Genomic DNA, 19,488 nt, shown 5'->3' with positions numbered 1-19,488 from the left:
TAGCACCATCTTTATTCTCCAGTACTATTTGTCTTGTCAAGTCTTACTCATTTGTTAACACTATGTTAGATGTGCTATCCCTTGTATATCCAGGTTCATTTTATGTCATCTCATATTTCTAAGATAGTTCTCAATCTTTTTTGTCTGGGCATCTGCTGAAATGGATTCTGACCCAAGAACTACCTTGTTAGAGAAATAAAAATGAAGTGTACTGCTCCCCCCCTGCTTTGCTTCTCCTTTCCCTTCTTGAATCATCTTGAATCCAGGTATTACCATATCTACTTCTTTGTTCATCTCTGCCCTTGTTTCAGTTATACATTGTACAAGTAGTATAATGTGTAGCTAATTAATCTTATTCCTAACATGGCTTCTGGCATTTTAAAGCATCATCATCAAAGCATTACTTCCTGTCATGTTCACATTATTCCCACATTTCCTCTTAACCACCCTTCCTGCATCTTGTGCTCCCTGCACTGTCACATCAATGATAAAGCTTCTTTCCCCCTCTGTGCCCATTATAGTTTACAGGGAATCTTGTTTTAAAATGTTTCTCTGGTCTTGCATTAAGTGTATCTTTCCTATCCAGACCTAGATCCAGACAGTCCATAACATAGCCTGTGATCCTCTCGTATTATTCCGACCACTAACTTTACTTGCACCAGTCCTTAAGCTTCCCACTAGATTTGATATTTTCTGTCTCGACCCTGGGGATGCTTGAAGCAGTGTTATAGCAAACGGTCATGTATTTAATGACATCAGTCACCATACAGCCATTTTCTGAGCAGTGAAAGACCAATTTTTGCAAATGTCATGTCTTAATCATGTTATTTCTGTTCCTTGGACATCAGCTGGCATGAGTTTATCATAAGTGCAGCACTACCCTTGGCCATCTTTTTTTTTCTTATTGCTTCAAAACTTATTACTTATTTTTACAAGTACTTTCTTTATTCACTTTGGTCTAATAGCCAGTCAATACGTATTATAGAATCTTGTTTTTCTTAGTTCAAAGGAATCATTATATTGATGTTGTTTGTTCATTTTTGGAGATAATGTCGTTCTCTCTAATGTCTGTATGTAAGTGTGCCTGTGGGAGAGAAATAGCCACAAAAGACATTTATTTACAGTGTTTACTTTTATTTTTGGTCTTAAAGCTCTGCATGACACATTATCTGTGAGCACTTTGATAGATTTAACACAACTACTAGGATTAGGAAACAAATAATCAAAAGCTTTCCTTTAAGAGAAAAAAGTTTCAGATGTTAGAAAATGACAAGGCTACATTAAACAGTCAAAGAAAAATAAAGAACTAAGACAAACTGTTGGAGATTCATTTAAAATGTCAGAAAAGTCTAAATAATGTAAACAGAAGGCTAAAAATGAGGTAAATAAAGAAAAAAGTGAATGATAAGAAACTTCCTTCAAGCTCTATCATTAATAGAGAGATACCCTCAAAGAATTCCATAACAGGGATAACAGAGCCTGTCAAAAAAGCTTCCCCTGTGTCTCTTCAACAACCAGCCTCTAGAAATACATTTTCTCAACCTTTCTAGTATTAAGCTATTCCCTTGTGTACGTAAACCACTGGTCCTCAAAAATGAAAATAGCATCATGCAAACACACCAACCACAAACTAAAACAAAGCTATACCCCTTTTCTACCACCCTGTGACATTGCTATTCTTCTTCTTCTGAGGTTATTGCAACTTCAATAATAAACGGTAATAACAAAAACTAAAAAAAAAAATAGTTGTTTCCTCAAATCTCCAAGTAATAAAAAATACTAAAATGCAATCCTATAGCATGTAGTAGCAAACAGAAATCAAGTAACACAAGAGTGGACATATTCAAGGCAATAAAATCCCTGCAAACTGAACTTGAGCACTTAAAGATATGTGTATTATACACGAAGACAGATTAAGGGAGCCCAGACGTGTTTTTTTTTTTTAATTAGAAAGCAAAAAAGACAATGACGATATGGTAAGTGTACTCAAGGCATTAAGGGTAAATGCAGGGATTACATGACAGAGTAGGCAGGAGTGGGCATTTCTAACAAGTAAAGGAACACAGTTTAATTTTGCTATGGGAAACTACTTTTTCACAGAGTAGTGGGTTTTTAGGTGGACTCAATTACCAGAATGAAGGGTAGATGTTAAGACAGTTAAAGTGTGTAAAGCAGCTTGGGATTTTTGGAAAACATGATGGGAGAAGCTGCTTTAGGCTAAATGTAACACTTAAGGCAGTATAAACACTGATATGAGTCTGGCAGTGCCATTAGATACATTAGATTTGAGAAGGAAAACTAGAGGTTCATCCAAGATGGATTATAGGCACAGGCCTAAGAATGTATGCCAGCTCCATATATTTCAGACTGCATAGGTCCTAAGATAAAGTTTTTTTACAGCATCTAGACTAGTTAATTATCTTCCAGGTACACATTAGCTGTCTTCTCTTTCAATAAAAAGAGATGGCAACATTCCCACTTACTTTATTTACTTGTTTTTGTTGGCCAGTCATGAAAAATGGATAGATCCTATGCTCAGCAGAGGTCCAGGTAGAAAGCACATTAGAATTACAATGCAAAGAGCAGTCTTCAGAGGAAAAAAAAAAGGTATCACACATTCAGTCTTTGTTATAATGAAAGAGTAGTCTTTAGAGGAGGAAAACAGTATCACATGTACAGTGATGGTATTGTAAACAAAATTCAGAGGAAACGGATGAGTGAAAATGATGTGAGGTATTGACTAAAGATGTATGGACTACTCGTATTTCTTGAAAATAAGATTACAGTATTTACATGTTTAATGTGTAGAATATTATTATTTGGTACTTACTAAGATCACAGTACTTGCACAACATATGCAAATGTGCAGAGTGAAGATCCCAGTGATTTTTGTCAACGAAGGAATGTTGGTAAACAGAGAGAGATGTATTGCTAAAGGGAAAACTTTGGCTCAAGAGATGGATCTCTGAATACAGGAACAGTATAGCAGGATAGAAGAAGACAAGAGAAAAGGAAGAAGTCTGGCTAGACGGTGATAAAAGTGGATAATGATGATATTAAGAGGGTTATAAGATTCTAATCAGGAGAAAGAGGTAAGTATATTGTAATGTGGTATCAGGTGGTGTAATTAAAGGAACTTAGAAAAATGGAAGAATCAGAATAGTATTATCAAGGTGTGAAACACTGGGCACTATTTGAGGGAGATGGAGTTGTAACAGTGGTAGAGGGCACAGAGATGTCCAGGTTATCACTGGAGGCCAAGGCCTCTGTGCTTCAGGGGGTAGGATTTAGAACAGAGTGATTCATTATGTGATACCTGTAAGATAGTAGAAGGGCTAGTTAGAAAAAATGAAGGATTTTGCCATTGTTTTGAATTGGTTTATCTTAGGAGTTTTTCTTATTCTACTTGTAAGATTATTCCAGAATTATGCAATATAGACTGAAAAGAGGGAATTGCTGTGATGGCTGATGGCTTTGATCATATTGGTTAAATGTAATGATTGTGATATAAGGCTTTTAATCATGATGATGATGTCCTTCATTTGATCACTATTGCAGTATTGCTCAGTAATGGGAAGTATCCTGCCCAGAGTACCATACATCCAACCAGTATGGGTGTCTTCCTCTTGTACTGTGTGTCTGACCTATGCACAAGGATACATGCTAGTACATAAGGACTGTATGGGAATGACGTTCCTCAGAACCTTCTTGCTGCCAGTCTAAGAAGAAGGACTACATCTCTCGATTTGGTCTGTCAGCCATATGGTCTGTGCCAGTTTCAAGTTATTTTGGGCAGATAAGTATCCTAATTAAGGGGCATTCCTGTTTCATTATCTTTTTGACAAATGTTGTCATTTTTCATGTCAGCTAAGAGAAGAAAATGTGACTACTGTAGGTAGATTCCATGCAAAGACTATCATACTAAATCTTTAGTGTGCCTAGGTCCAGATTATAGTTTTACAAGTTGCTCCATTCGTAAGTCTTTTGCCCTTAAGACTAATATAAGTTGCTTAGCATCTTTTAAAATTTATGTACAGAATCAAAGGCTTCAGGAGCTTGTGCAATGTAGGATGGCCACTGAGCTGTCTCTTCCAGATGTCACTCAGCAGCCATATAAGAAAGCTGAGAAACCTAAATTTTCAGAGGTTTCTGTTGGCCAGTCAGAGCTTTATGTCTCTGTCATGATCTCTCTGGAGACTAACAAGGAGCATCTTATAGGCATGCCCCATCTAGCTGATCAGATGGCTGGCAAGGTCTCGAAGGGGGAATGCCAACTGGTGATTTCTGATTTTACCTGATGCCTTGCTGGAGATCCTTGTTTGAGAGGATGCCATGGGTACCCTTATTGAGGTACTTCATGAATCTGCCCCATGTTGCATTATTTCTGCAGACATTCCCAAAAAGAGGAAGCAGAAAACAAAGAACATTTCCCTTACTGTTACTTTCTTTTCCATCTGATCCTCAACAGGAGTGGTTTGATTTTTCTCAATAGTTTTTCAAAGCTCTTGTGTCACTGAAGCCTGCTCATTTTCTTTCCAGTCTGTTCTACTCCTCAGAAAAGGAAGAGAGATACTTCTTCTTCAGAAGAGGATCACTCTTTTGTGGACTCTTTATCTCGTTCCTCATAGATCCACTCTCCTACTGGATATGAATAAGAGGATGAAGACATAGTTTCTCCTGACTCCTTTGAAGGAACTGTCTTATTGTGACACTGCTTTAAAAATGATGCAGCACTTCCACTGGGAAAGCAAGTAAGTCTCTGAAATGCAAAAAAGAGATACCATAACCTGCTAAACATGGATGTCCATAAGTCATCATCCCTTCCTCCTGCACTGGATGCTTTGTAAGATACCTCATTGTCTGCTTCATTGAATCCTAAGTCACCAACACCTGCTTCTAAAAAAATGATAGGTTTTATAAAGTCCCACATTCCCATAAATTTTTGTAATAAAATCATTTTTATCAGACACTGCTGTGATATTAGTTGAAGCAGACAAACCATCTAAACTCCTGCCCTGTACAAATGCCTTGCCCATTGACATGGATAGCAGGACTCTGGATAGGTATGGGAAGAAAATGTATTCTACTACTCTTTCTTTCCATGCACTAAATTACCAAACCCATATGATCAGATATCTATTGTCTATTTTTGATAACATGAACAAACTAATTTCAGACGTTTCTGATTCAGACAGTAACACCTCTTTATTATCTCTGCTGACCTGAAGACACATATCAAGTCAGACAGACTAGGATATTTGGACTTTCTGGATCCAAATGAGAAGCACAGTAGGAATAAAAATGGAAAGACCATTCTTGACTTCTGTCTGCCAAATAGCATGATGGTGGCCAACACATGCTTCAGCAAGAGAGATACCATTACAAGATCATATGCAAGAGTGGCCAACATTCAACTCAGGATGACCTCTTCCTAGTAAGGAAAATGTACCGGGGATAAAATCAGTAAGTGCAAAGTCATCTTTAGTGAAACAGTCATCCCATAGCATGAACAACTAGTTGCCACATTTAGCAGCAAACAGTGGTTAGAGAAGGCTCTGAGGTCAACAGAGACTTGGCTGAATACATGGAATTTGACTCGGGAGAAAGCACAAGAGTTCAAGGAAATACTCAGAGCTGTAGCACCTGAGGAAGAAGAGGAAATACATGGAGTTGAATAAGAATTGCAGCCCCCTCAAAATGATGTGTCAGGAATATAGAACAGATATGTGGTAGAGCCAAGTATGGAAATAAGGCACATAAGGAATGCTGATGGTGGAATGCAGAAGTTCAGAAAATCATCAAACGAAAGAAGGAGTGCAGGAAAAAGTGGGAAATAGAAAATACGGGCCAGCCAGTATTCCTTTTTAGCTTATAAGACTATTCCAGAGTTAGGTTAAGAGAGCAGTTACAATAAAACAAACTGTATGAAGAATAGTCCAGTAGCACAAACACAAGAGTGGACAACTGACCGTAAATTCCACTGTTTATTTAAATGAAAAAATGGTAAGCGCTTTTGGCTGTGTTACCCCAGCCTTCATCAGACAAAGTTTGTCTGATGAAGGCTGGGGTAACACAGCCGAAAGTGCTTACCATTTTTTCGTTTAAATAAACAGTGGAATTTACGGTAAGTTGTCCGCTCTTGTGTTTGTGCTACTGGACTATTTTTCAAGCAGTTACAATAACAAAGTACAAGGCATCAGATGCACTGTACCAGCTTCTGGAAAATGACTCAGCAGATGGCACAAAGAAACTCTGTCAAGTTGTACAGCAAAGACAAAAAGATAAAGGAGTTAGGCATCAGGCACCCTTTATAAGGGATGCCAGTAACAACCTGCCCACAGGACATCACAGGCAGATGGAAGGAATACTTCCATTAGCTTGTGAATGAAAAAAATCCTACAGAAGCAGCACTGCTCCAGACACGGCCTATGATGAAAGAAGAAGAGGAGCCCACCACAGAAGAAGTAAGAACAACACTAAGGAAAATTAAGTCAGGGAAAACAGCATGCTCATATGAGTTTACAACAGATATGATATAGTTGTTGGGTGAGTTAGGAGAGAAATCGCTCCAGAGGGTACTCTTAGCATATGGATAAATAGGTGTATCCCAGATGACTGGAGAATAAGTATTCTAATACCAATGCACTAGAACTAAGGGGACATTCACAACTGTCTGCAGTATAGAGGTATCAAACTCCTTTCACACTGCATGAAAGTTCTGGAGAAGGTGACTGATAAACATTTATGCAGAGTAGTAGAAAGTAAAATGGGAGATGAACAGTTCAGACTGAGATCAGGATTCAGTACAAGAGACTCAATGATTGCAGTGAGACAGATAGTCGAGAAGAAATATGAGATAAGGAAAGAGCCCAACTGGGCATTCCTAGACTTGGAGAAAGCAACTAACAAGGTCCCAAGAAAGCTAATGCGGGCATTCCTTTCAGGGTACGAAGTCCAAATAACATTGGTAGAATTAGTGCAGGCTGTGAACAAGGATTAAACTACACAAGTACAAACAGTGTTTGGACTAATAGAGGGGAGTGGGTGTGCATTAGGGTTCAGCTCTGAATCCACTGCTGTTCATACTGGTGAACGACTACACTAGCAGACAGGGGGACAGATCAACAAAGCTGCTGTATGCAGATGCTGTGGCATTATATGCAGACACTGAACTTCAGCAAATGATAGGGGAATGTAATGCAAAACTGAAGGCACATGGGATGAAAGTGAGTACAGATAAGACAGTTGCAATGGCAGCAAATGGGAGAATCAGAAGAAGCTGAAAACTGAGATAGAAGAGAAAATAGTGAAAGAGATTAACAGCTTCAAGTGTTTGGGAGAGATGTTTGAGGAGAAGGAAAGTCTGAATGAGAAAGTCAAAGCTGGAATCAGAGGGATTGCAGCCAACTGACAGAGAGTGTCAGGGGTAGTATGTGACAGAAGAATGACAAAGAAGCTGAAAAGCCAGGTGTAAAAAACTGTGGTGTAACTAGTACTACTGTATGATACAGAAACCTAGGCAGTGAAGGCAGAGCAGTTGAAGAAACTAGAGGTGATGGAGGTGAAGTGCCTGAGATGGATGTTAAGATGCAACTGTGGGACAGCTGAAGAAATGAGGCCACTGGAGCAGATCCCAAGTAGCTTAATTGCAGAGAATGTTAATAAGAACAGTTTATGATGGAACAGGTACATTTGCAGGAAAGCATAAGACAATCTGATGAAGAAGATTTGGACAGACAGGAAGAAGGAAAGAGGAAATGAGGACATCTATCAAAGAGATGGAAAGATTGTAGAAGAGAATACCCGTGACAGTCAGGCTTAACTGTCGCAGAAGGTAGGAGAGTGGCATTGAATCAAGAGAGATAGTGACAACTGACATGACTCCCCAAGCCCATGTAGGAAAAAAATTAAAAAGGGGGGGATGAAGATGATGTCTCTGATTAATTCTGCCACAGAAGTAGCAAGACATTCAGTACAGTGAGGTTATGGTGTTGATGTTGTCTTTTACAAGGCGGAAGTGACTGGATCTTTTTTGAAAAGGTATCCATGGCTATACTGCAGGGGTGCCTTCTGTGCGGAGTCTGCATGTCCTCCCTGTGGTTGCATGGGTTTCCTCAGGGTGCTCCGGTTTCCTGCCACATCCCAAAGACATGCTGTAGGTGGATTGGACACTCTAAATTGGCCCTAGGCGTAAGTGCGTGCATGTGTGTGCCTTCCGTGGAAGGTTGGGTGCTGGGCTGGCAACTCAACACTGTAAAAACTCCACTGCCAATCATAAGTGAACAGGTGATCCACTGTGGTGATCCCTAACCAGAAAAAAATCCGAAAAAAAGAAGAAGAATTCATGGCTATACTTAATCTTTGCTTGATGAAGTCAAGGTTATGTTGTTGTATGCCTCTTTGAACAAAGTCTTTTGGTCCAGCTTCTGCTGACATTTTCAAAAAATTTGTAAGGAATAGGAAAATAATGTAAGATTTTAAACAGCCTTTTCTCTTCCCTATGCCAAAATTTCAGTGGAATTACCCCTCTAAAACTGGACTCCATTTTCAACAAAAGCCAAAAACCACAGCAAAAAGGTGAAACAAAATCTATAAAATGAAGTGGCAGGAGTAATCTAAATCAAACTTCAAAGGACTTAAAGAATCATTTGTTTACAAGACTTCAAACGTATGATTACTAACCTTTCTGGCTTCTCATTCAGTCCTTGCCACTTTGATAATATCAGACATCTGGGTACTTAGAATAATGCAGGAAGGGACCCCACCACCACCAGTTCCTTCCAGACTTCCCCAGGTTTTTTTCAAAACAAGGACCTCTGGTTTTGCCAGTTATAAAAGATTTATTCCATCAGAGAACCATAAAATTAGTCCCACATCACCAACAAGGACAGGGGTTTATTCAAGATTATATCTTGTTCCAAGAAAAGTGGGAAATGGAGGCTCATGCTGGACTTATCAACCCTGAATACTTTTCAAAGAGTTTGAAAATTCAAAATGTTATTTTCCAAATCCATGTTCTTATGATTCTTCCACAAGCCTTTTTGTTTACCTTTAGATCTAAAGGATACCTATCTTCAAATTCCTGTCCACCCAGATCACAGAAAATTCTTACAATTTTCATTTTTCTGCTTTGAACATTGGTCTTTCTAGAGCTCCCAGGTTATTCACAAAATATTTAGCCCATCTGATTTCCTGCAGGCTCTAAGGTATACACATCTACCCTTATTTAGATGATCTTGTAATCCAAGCTACATAACAAAAAAAAACTATGGGAACTACAGTTCAGTATGGATCTGTTTTTTCACTTTGGTTTCATCCTAGACCTGAAGAAATCTACCCTGCAGCCTTCACAAAATCTAGTTTTCCTAGGATGCCAACTGAAAACTTTTTGCATGACAGTCTTCCTTCCTCAAGACAAAACCCAGTTTCTGACTTCTTCCAGTCTCTTCTAACTTTAGAAATCACCTCTGCAAGAGATTACCAGAGCCTTGGGGGTTCATGGCTTCAACTATACAAATGATTCCATGTGGCAGACTCCACATTAGGAAGAATCACTTGTACCACAAGTCAAATAGCTGAACTTCTCAATTCCTCTATTGCCCTTTGTGAAGAAGAAATTTCATACCCGGATCACCCAGATATCACTCATTCCCATAGTGCCCTAATTCCAAGATGACTGCACATTGAGTAACAGCTTGATTCTAGCTCTCCCAGTATGAAAACAGAAACTTAGCAGGGAAAGCCAGTGCACCTAGCTTTCTGGGTAAATTTCAGTAACTGGATAGAAAGTGCACTGCCTGGATGCCATGAAAAAAGAAATACAGAGGACCTGAAGTAAAATCAGCTACAAAAGATGACAAATATCACTGACTGTGAAAAGTACTGCAGCTGTTCAGCAAAACACAGTGCATGCTCCAGACATGACTTACCGTAACCTAGAGGATATTATAAGGCAAGTGCACACAGACCTGACAAAAATAAATGAAACACTGATGGAGTATATCAACTCAAACAATAAAAGGGTGGAAAAATGAAAGAAGCTTTAAACAGATATTCAGATAAGGTGATAAAATTGCAAATCTCAGAGGTCAAAATGACGAAAAGGCTGTCTGAATATGAGATGGCACAAGAAGAGATGTTTCAAAAATAAAAGAATTAGAGGACAGAGCAGATAGGGAAAACTTGAGATTTTCTGCTGTACTTGAGAAGCTGGAAGGAACAGACTGTATTAATTTTCTGAAAGCACAAATAAGCAACTGTACTAGTATTCCAAAACAGGAAATGTTATTGAAAAGGGCACATTGTGTGCATGCTCCAAACCTGGCTATGAGAAAACAATCCAGACCTTTAATAGTAAAGATGCAATCTTACCAGCAGAAGGAGATGATTCTGACAAAACTGTGGCAGAAGGACAAAATACTGAATGTGGGAGACAGCAGAGTATTTGTGGAGAATGACTACTCATTGTACACCAGGAAGAAGAGGAGTAAATGTATTCCATTATTCAGGAAATGTTGAGAAGTAGGCATGAGATTCAAACTGCTGTAGCCAGCTATCTTCAAAATATTTTCCCTGGAGGGAAAAAATAATTTTTTGATGAAGTACTTCCTAAGAAAGAAATACAAAAGTTTGTCTAACAAAAAGTGAGCTGTGAAACAGAAGGATACTCTGATTTTTGTTCTTTTGGTAATAAAGACCACAGAGAGACTGTGCCAATGAAACCTTTTCAGTGTTTCAATGGAAATGCTAGAGAGAAGGAAAAAAGCACAAGAGTTTACTAGAAGATTAGAGTACATTGGAAATGAAGCAGAGACAGGATTTGGGAGAAGGAGATGAACAGAAATAGAACAAGAAAATCTGGAAATATTGGAATTTCTTGGACTTGTGTTAAACTTGAATGAGACTCTAAAGCATATGCCCTACTTCATGTCATTAATGTTTGAAAAATAAAATCAGTAACTTGGAAACTGACAAATGTGGGATTACAAAACAATAATTATATTTGTGAAACATGACAGAACAAGAGAATCTGGAAATATTGGACTTTTGGGGACTTTGTTAAACTTGTAGGGGACTCTAAAGCATATGCCTAACTTCATGTCATTAGAATTTGGAAAATACTCATGAGAGGGGAAGAGGAGGGAGAAAGTTAACTGTATGTAAAATATGTTTTCTTAATAGTGCTGTTTAAATAGTGTATGGTTTTCTTTGCATATTATAAAGTTTTTTCATATATTTTTAAGTGTAATGGGGATACTAATGTAAATACCTGCTCCTCTTTCTTTTTTCTTTTTGTTTCTTTCTTCCGTCTTCTCTCTTTCTTCTTGTTCAGTTTTACAAAATGTAGCCACTGCAATATAAAAATAAATAAATAAACACAAATGCATGACAAAACATTCTTGCATAGGGGAGTGACTGGGATAAGGCCATCAGCTTAATCTAGTAACTCATGTTAAGAGAAAGCAAGTAAATGAAAAAGAATATTGAATATTATAAGACTTTTTTCTAGTAAACAGTTTTGTGTCTGGTTCTCATGTCTCTAGCAGATAATCTGACAAAGAAAATGGCTTGGATAAAATGTTTTCTGAAAGCATTCATGTATTTTCCCAGCTGAGTGAGCTATAAAGATAAGACAAAACCAGACAGCACTTAATAAAACCACAGGCTATACCATGCACCTTAGCATGGATAACCTTTTCTTTTAGGTTTGCTCAAGTCTGTATGCATGGCTGTCAGTTTGGAACATTTATTCCTATTAGGAGGGCAAAACTTCAATATCTGAAGATATACAACATTTTGTGTGTTATTATTAAGTTAATAGGTTTTAGGGGGATATTGTGTGTGTGTGTATTTTTGTCTGAGAGTTTTCAATAAAACAAAAAGTTCTGTAAGATGTGACATAGGCTCAAATGGAGATGGCAAAAATAGTTATAACAGCGATTAACCTGCCACATAGTATGTACATGTAACACAAAAGCTGAAACTAGACAGTTAACAAAAAAGCTGTTATACATAAAAGGTGGGAATAATAATCTCCCAAGAATAATGTTTTTAAATGTTAGTGGTCTCACAGATAAATACAAAAAAGACAGAGTAGTGAACTATATTAAAAATGTAGAGTGCAAATAGTGGAATACCTGGGCCAAGGAGCTCCAATAGTAATGGAAGAGGATAAAAAATACAGTATTGGTAGGTTTGTAGTACTAAGGGACTACTGGCAAGGGATGAGGATTCCACTGGCATGTATTTTTATTCCACCAAAAACTCCTATAATGGAGCTTAGGCAAATTTAAGGAGAAATAATCATCTTTCAGCAAGGAATATTACTTATAGCTGGAGACTGGAATCTGATTTTCAATAGTGAAGATGTTTCTGGGGGGCCCAGAAGGAAAATATAACAAAGGAGGGTAGATTTATAAAAACATTTATGTAAACATTTGGCATGGAAGATGTGACTTCAGTACTAGGAGTTCAGAGTGAATTTACTTATTATTCCCTAAGGTACAAAAACTGGACTAGGCTAGACAGGATTTACATTTCACAGGAACTTGTGCATTTAATTGAAGGTCTTGATACATACCCAATAACTATTTCAGATCATGTGCCAATAATAACTAAAATAAAATAGAAATGAGACACTGGCACTTTCCCACCTATCTGTTGAAAAGAGAGGAATTTAAGGAATGGGTAGTGGAAATTATTCAGGAGGTATTAAAGAAGACAGATGTTTCTTCTGAAAATATAGCTAGGGAGTGGGATAAAATTAAAGTGGAGTTTAAAAATAGGATGTAAATAATAAAAAGGGAGATATGGTTAAGAACTAAAAATAATTATTTAGAGGGATTTACAAATGTTAAAGTATTGCAAAATAGGGGAAATCTCACAGAACAAGAAGAGGGGCAACTACAGTATGCTAAACAAAAAATAAGGGATTACCTTAATACTATGCATGGGTTTAGAAAAACTGCGGTTAAGGAACTATTTTTGATAATGACTCTAGAGCACAAAAACGTTTAGCACAATGACTCAGGCAACAGAAAGTAGAAAGGGCTGTCACCAAGCTTATGGAGCCTTTAACAAGGAAGATAACAAGGGATCCTGCAGAAGTATTAGAAATAATTCAGAAATTCTATGAAAGTCTGTAGAAAGCAGAGAAAATTTGAAAACAAGAAAAGGTGTAAATGGAAATGTTTATGGAGTAATTAAATATGCCAAGGTTAGAGGTAGAGGAGGCTCAATTACTTACAGTTAGGATAGGAGAAGATGAGATGAAAATGGTGATGTATAACCAATCACCAGGAAAGCCCCCAGGAATAGATGGTATTACTGCGGTAGTTTGGAAGCTTCGAGGGAAAAAAACTGATAAGATCTGGAAGGTGTTGTTTAGCAGTATTTTAATAGGAGGAGAAGTACTAACATCTTGGAGGAAAGCGGTGGTAAGTGTAATACCTAAAAAGGTTAAAGCTCCATCAGATCCAGCTTCATACAGGCCCATTTCAATACTAAACAATGATTATTAAGTTTTTATGTCTATAATGGCTAAAAGAATGGCAAAAGTGATCCCAAAATTGATAGATATAGATCAGTGTGGTTTTGTGGAGGGGAGGCAAACATTTAACAACATTAACAAAACACTGATGATCCAGAGGGAAGCAGAATGTAAGAAAATACCACTGTTGTTGGTGAATCTTGATGCAGAGAAAGCTTTTGACAGAGTAAGCTGGGACTTTATGAGCAGAGCAATGGAAGCATATGCATTCTGTGATAAAATTATACGGTTGATTAGGAGGATATATGAGGGATGAGAGGTGAAATTTAAAGTGGGTGGGGTCCTCTCTGATAATCTGTGCTTGAGCAGAGGAACCAGGTAGGGATGTCATATCTCCCCTTTATTATTTGCATTATATTTTAAACCATTGGCAAAGAAAATAAGGGACTTAGAAATTCAAGGATAAAATTGGTATGGTAGTCAAGAAAAGCTGTCTTTGTTTGCAAATGACATTATTTTATACCTGGCAAAACCAGAAAGGGACAATACAGTACTATGGAACATATTGAGACCATTTCAAATCTTTTGGGGATACAAAATTAAGGAAGCTAAAACAAAGGCAATAGCCGTAAATTATGTACCCACATACAAATTGGTTCAGCAATATCCATACTTATGGGGACATGATAAAATGAAGTATTTAGGAGTATGGATTAAAAATGATTCTGGTGTGGGAGCTAAGGATATGTGGGAAGAAACTAAACAAAAGATAATACAAAAACTGAGAAATAGAAGCTCTGTTATATGGATATTGATAGTAAGGTACAAGCAGTTAAAATGTTTTTAGTCCCTGTACTCTTATACACAGGTCAGGCATATTTATTATCATCCAGAGTAGAAGTTGTAGACTGCAATTAATAAAGAGATGAAGGATTTTATCTGGGAGGTGAAGACAGCTAGAGTCAAGTGAGGTAAGTTTATCCTTCCAATGGAACAGGGTGGATTGGCATTACCTGATTTGAAGAGGTATTTCAGAGCACCACAGTTAAGTCTCCTATACAAAACACCATCAGAAAACGAGATGATGATGAAACAGGGGTGAAGTTCAAGAAACAAGGAGACATTGGGATTTTGGATGCAGACCTTTAAGAAGTAACCTTAAAGATAAATGTATCTCCAAACACCATCATATTGGGTGACTTCAACTACCCGAATATAGACTGGGAACATTACTCAAGCCCTAACTTTCTAGCCCAACGGTTCCTGGAGTTCATAAATTCAAATGCCATGGAACAGCTAGTCACTGTTCCCACAAGAGGAGAAAATATACCAGATCTCATTGTCACAAACATGGGGACAAAATGCTCCTCACCGGAAGTATATCCCTCATTGGTGAGATCTGATCATAAACTAATCTCACTGGAAATCCACATCCCGCCCCCACCCCAAACAAAAAAGACCACAGTGAAGAACTTCTCTAAAGCAAACTTCACACTACTCAAGACTGGTGCGGTATCCTTCAAGGCCCCTGAGCCAGTGGAAACCACAACCCAAGCTGCGGAAGCCCTTACAAATGCCTTCTATGAACACCTCCAGGACTGCATGGATCAGGCAATCCCAAATAAAACCAAGACTCTTTCCACAAAGGGCAAACGTCCAGTCTGGTGGACCCCAGCCATTAACAAACTTTACAATAAGAGGAGAAAGCTATTACATGATAGAACAAAATCCATAAAAGGGAAGTCACCCCTGATCATTATTAGTAAAAAATACGAGCACTCATAAAATCAACTAAGGCCAATTTTGAGAGAAAAATTGCCATGGATTCAAAGGACAATCATAAGGCCTTTTTCAGCTATGTTAGGAACCTGAGTGGAAACTCCCAGATATGCTCAGAATTAGTCCAAAATGATACAAAAATCACTGAACCCACAGACATTGCCAACATACTGGCAGACAGGTTCAGTGCAAACTTCACCCCCCTCTCCCCCCCTAAAGGAGAGATAACTATCCCAGCCAAGTGTAGCCTCCCACACATCTCAAATGCGCAGGTGAAAGCTGCTCTCTCTAAAGCTAAAAACACAGCATCAATGGGACCAGATGGTGTCCCCGGCTGTGTGCTACACGAGCTAAATGAGGAATTAAACCCGCACATAAGGCAGCTGTTTAATCTCAGCCTTACCACAGGATACGTGCCCAAGGAGTGGCGTATGGCAACTGTGGTCCCACTCCACAAAGGCGGCGCCTCTACAGACCCTGGTAATTACCGCCCCATAAGCTTAACAAGTCTAGTCTGCAAAGCTATGGAGAGGATCATAATGGAGCTCATAAACAAAGATATAGGGGACTTGCAGACATTGGACCCGACCCAGTTTGGCTTCGTCAAGGGAAGATCATGCCTTTTGAACTTGGTTGACTTCTTCGAAACAGTCACCAAGGCCATTGATGAGGGGAAAGGCAGTCCATACAGCCTACCTTGACCTTGCAAAGGCTTTCGGCACAATACCCCACTCGGGTATTGTAGAAAAACTTACCAGCTTAAATGTAAACCCATATGTCACAAGATGGGTTGCAAACTGGCTTAAGGACAGAACCCACAGGGTTAGAGTTGCTGGCGCTATGTCAGACTCCAAGCCAGTCACAAGTGGTGTCCCACAGGGCTCGGTCCTTGGCCCCTATTGTTCGGCATCTACTTCTCAGAAGTACAGGCCAACATGGGAGGACTTTGGCTGACAAAGTTTGCTGGCGACTGCAAACTGGGCCATAGTGGAAAGTGCATCGGACACGGATATCCTTCAGAAGGGACTCACGGAAACAGATAGCTGGTGCCAGAGCCATGGCCTGAAGTTAAACGCCAAAAATGTGTAGTCATACCTTCGGGAAAAACAAGGTAACCCCAAGCTACCATATAGGTGGCAATCCACTAAGCACAGAAGAGGTTATCAGGGACCTGGGGACCCAGGTTGACAGTGGCCTTTCTTTTGACACTCACGTTGCTAAAGTGGTTAGAAAGACCTTCTACATTGCCCACCTGATCATGAAGGGATTCACATCCAGATCTAGTGAGGTCATTGTTCCCCTGTACTCTTCACTTATCAGACCAATGATCGAGTACAATGCCCCATTCGGGATGTATCTCACCCGACATCTGCAGCAATTGGAGAGACCCCAAAAGTTCCTCACCAAAAGGATAAAGGGACTCCAAAATCTGTCATATGCTGCCAGATTGAAGAAACTCCAGCTCTATTCAGTCGCATACCGTCTGCTCAGAGGTGACATGTGCCTGACATACAAGGCCATGTCCAACCCGAATTAATGGACATGCTCCACCTCAAAAAATCCAAATCCACCAAAACCACTAGAGCAAGCGACTTAAACCTTAGCACGGATATAAATAGGACGTGCTGGAGGGACAGATTTATCACTCAGAGACTCCCTATGCTGTGGAATAAAATCCCGGTCCATGTGAGGCAGAGCACCTCGCTGACTCTGTTCAAGAGAAATCTTGACCTGTGGATGGGAGATCGTAGGTTTACCCCGGGAATCATCTCTGTGTCACTGCTGGACAGAGGCACACCAAACTAATGGGCACAGTATTTTTTCATATAAGGGGTGGCGTAAGCCACAAAAATTTGGGTTAGGCTTATAAATGCCTTAGGGCAGATATCCTAGTATAAACCTATGAACCTATGAACAATAATTGTACAGAATATTATGTTCATAAAGTAGCAGAAAGTATTCTAAGAACTAAGCCAACACATGACTGAAGAAAGGAGATTCTGTTGATAGGGATGGCTGCAATTAGGGATACAGGCAAGAGGGAGCTGGAATTTACTGGAGAAAACTAGCAAAGGAACCATGTTTTTAGAGCAAATAACTAGAGAGGGAAAGGCAATAGAATGGCAAGATGCTAAGAACTCATTTGAGCTGCAAGTTAGAGATGGATTTCCCTGTCAAGGACTGATATCAGAGGATAGGCAAAGAGGAAGAAATGGGGGGGGGGGTCCTAAATGAAAGACCACCACTGGTATAGTTTTTAGTAGAATCTAGAACAGAAGTTGCCTTTAAGAAAGGATTAATTAGTAGAGCATAAAAATATTGCATAATAACTATAAGAATCAGAGAGTGTTAGAGAGGATTGGGAAGAGAGACTGGATAAGCAATTCACAAAGAAACAATAGGGAGATATATGTATGTCTCCCAAATATGCAACAAAGTCTAAAAGATTTAGGATCTTTGCTTGGAAGTGTTTACATAGGCATTTTATACCCCAAGTAGATTCCAAAGAATTTTACGTAAAGTAGGCAGCAAATGTTGGAGGTGTGGTGGGGAAGAGAGAGGTAACTGGAAACATATTTTCTTGGGAATATAATGAGTTAGTAGACTTTAAATATTTCCCACAGACTGCTCTGTCAGAGACACTGGGTGAGCAAATTGGTGTAACAAGGAAATTATTTTTTTTGAGCTATGATACAGAATCGGAATTGCCTAGACATAGTAAGGCCTTGCTGAGTCTAATTATGATAGCTGCCAAAAAAGCAGTTACTAGAAAATGGAAATCAAAGTCTAAACCAGCTTTACTAGAAGTAGTGACGATAGTAACAGAGATAAAACAACTGGAATTGGATCCTTAGAAAAGGGTAGAAGGAAATTACATGGAATTGAATGAGCTATGTAATGATTGACTGACAATGACTGGATATAGTATAAGTCATAATGTTTCCAGCTACAGTTGTGTCAGCATGGTATGTAGTGTATAATGCTTGCAAATGAGATTATGTCGGTATGGTTTATTTTCATTTTTATAAATGTAAGTTGCCTATGTCATACATGATAATTAATAAAGATGTTTCTTGTTTTAAAAAAAATCATGTAGTGCCCTTTCTGGCTTCTGGTCCCCATTGAAAAGTCTCCAGAAATTCTTCAGACCTAGGTATGGGAGTCTGTTCTGTGAGCATGAAGGCCCATGGAGTATGGTCAAGGCAGGGCAGGTGCAAACATATAAATATCAAGGAAATGTAAGTCATGATCCTAGCCCTTCAGTCCTTTCCCCATCTGTGGTCTCTGGAAACCCTTCATATCTTCACAGACAATACCACAGTTGTGTGATTTATCAACAAATAAGGGGGTACAAAATCCTGTCATCTCTGCAAGTTAGCCATGTAAGTTTGTGAATTGCTGTGGGAAGCTTACTTCCCATCAGAAATTAACTCAATGGCAGATTATTTGATCAGAACCAAGGCAGCCCCTCAAGAATGGATGCTAAATATAGAGGCCTCCCTGTAGATTGTCCATCGGTAGGGAACTCTTCAGATAGATCTCTTTGCATCCACTTTGAACAGGCAGTTCATACTGTTCTGTTCCAGATTCCTATGCACAAAAACATGAACAATGGATGCCTTATCAATCTTTTGGAAAGAAAATTCCTTTAGGCTTTTACTCCTTTTCTTCTAATTCCAAAAGTCCTTTTAAAATCAAGAAGGATAGCCCAAAACGCTGCTGGTAATGATACTTTGGCCCAAATAATATTGGTTCTCCTTTCTTTTATCTAGCCTAAAACAATCACCACAAGTTACACCACAGAATGGACTTACTCACACAATAAAAGGGCTCTTTTGTTCATCCAAACTTGCAAACTCTACACTTGACAGTTGGGATGCTTTTCTTTGTATACCATTCAGGCACCTTTTTTCTGAGGATGTTACTGGTTGTGACATCCCCACTCTAGATCAGTAATCAAGGAGCCTGAATCCTCACCACTGACACTGGAGAGGGACATTCACTTGGAATCAATTCATGCAGTTTGGCTTTGTGAAAGGGAGATTGTGCCTGCTCAACCTTTTTGACTTCTTTGAATCAGTCACCAGGGCTGTGGATGAAGCTAAGGCAGTGCATACAGCCTACCTTGATCTGGCGAAGGCCTTTGATACCATTCCTCACTCGGGAATTATTGATAAACTCAGTAAACTAGGCATCCATCCCTATATCACTAGGTGGGT

The sequence above is a fragment of the Protopterus annectens genome, chromosome 9.part0, assembly GCF_019279795.1.
Source record: "Protopterus annectens isolate FY-2018-M chromosome 9.part0, PAN1.0, whole genome shotgun sequence".
Lineage (NCBI taxonomy): Eukaryota > Metazoa > Chordata > Ceratodontiformes > Protopteridae > Protopterus > Protopterus annectens.
The sequence above is the reverse complement of the archived record's forward strand: the minus strand, read 5'-3'. Positions refer to the sequence as shown.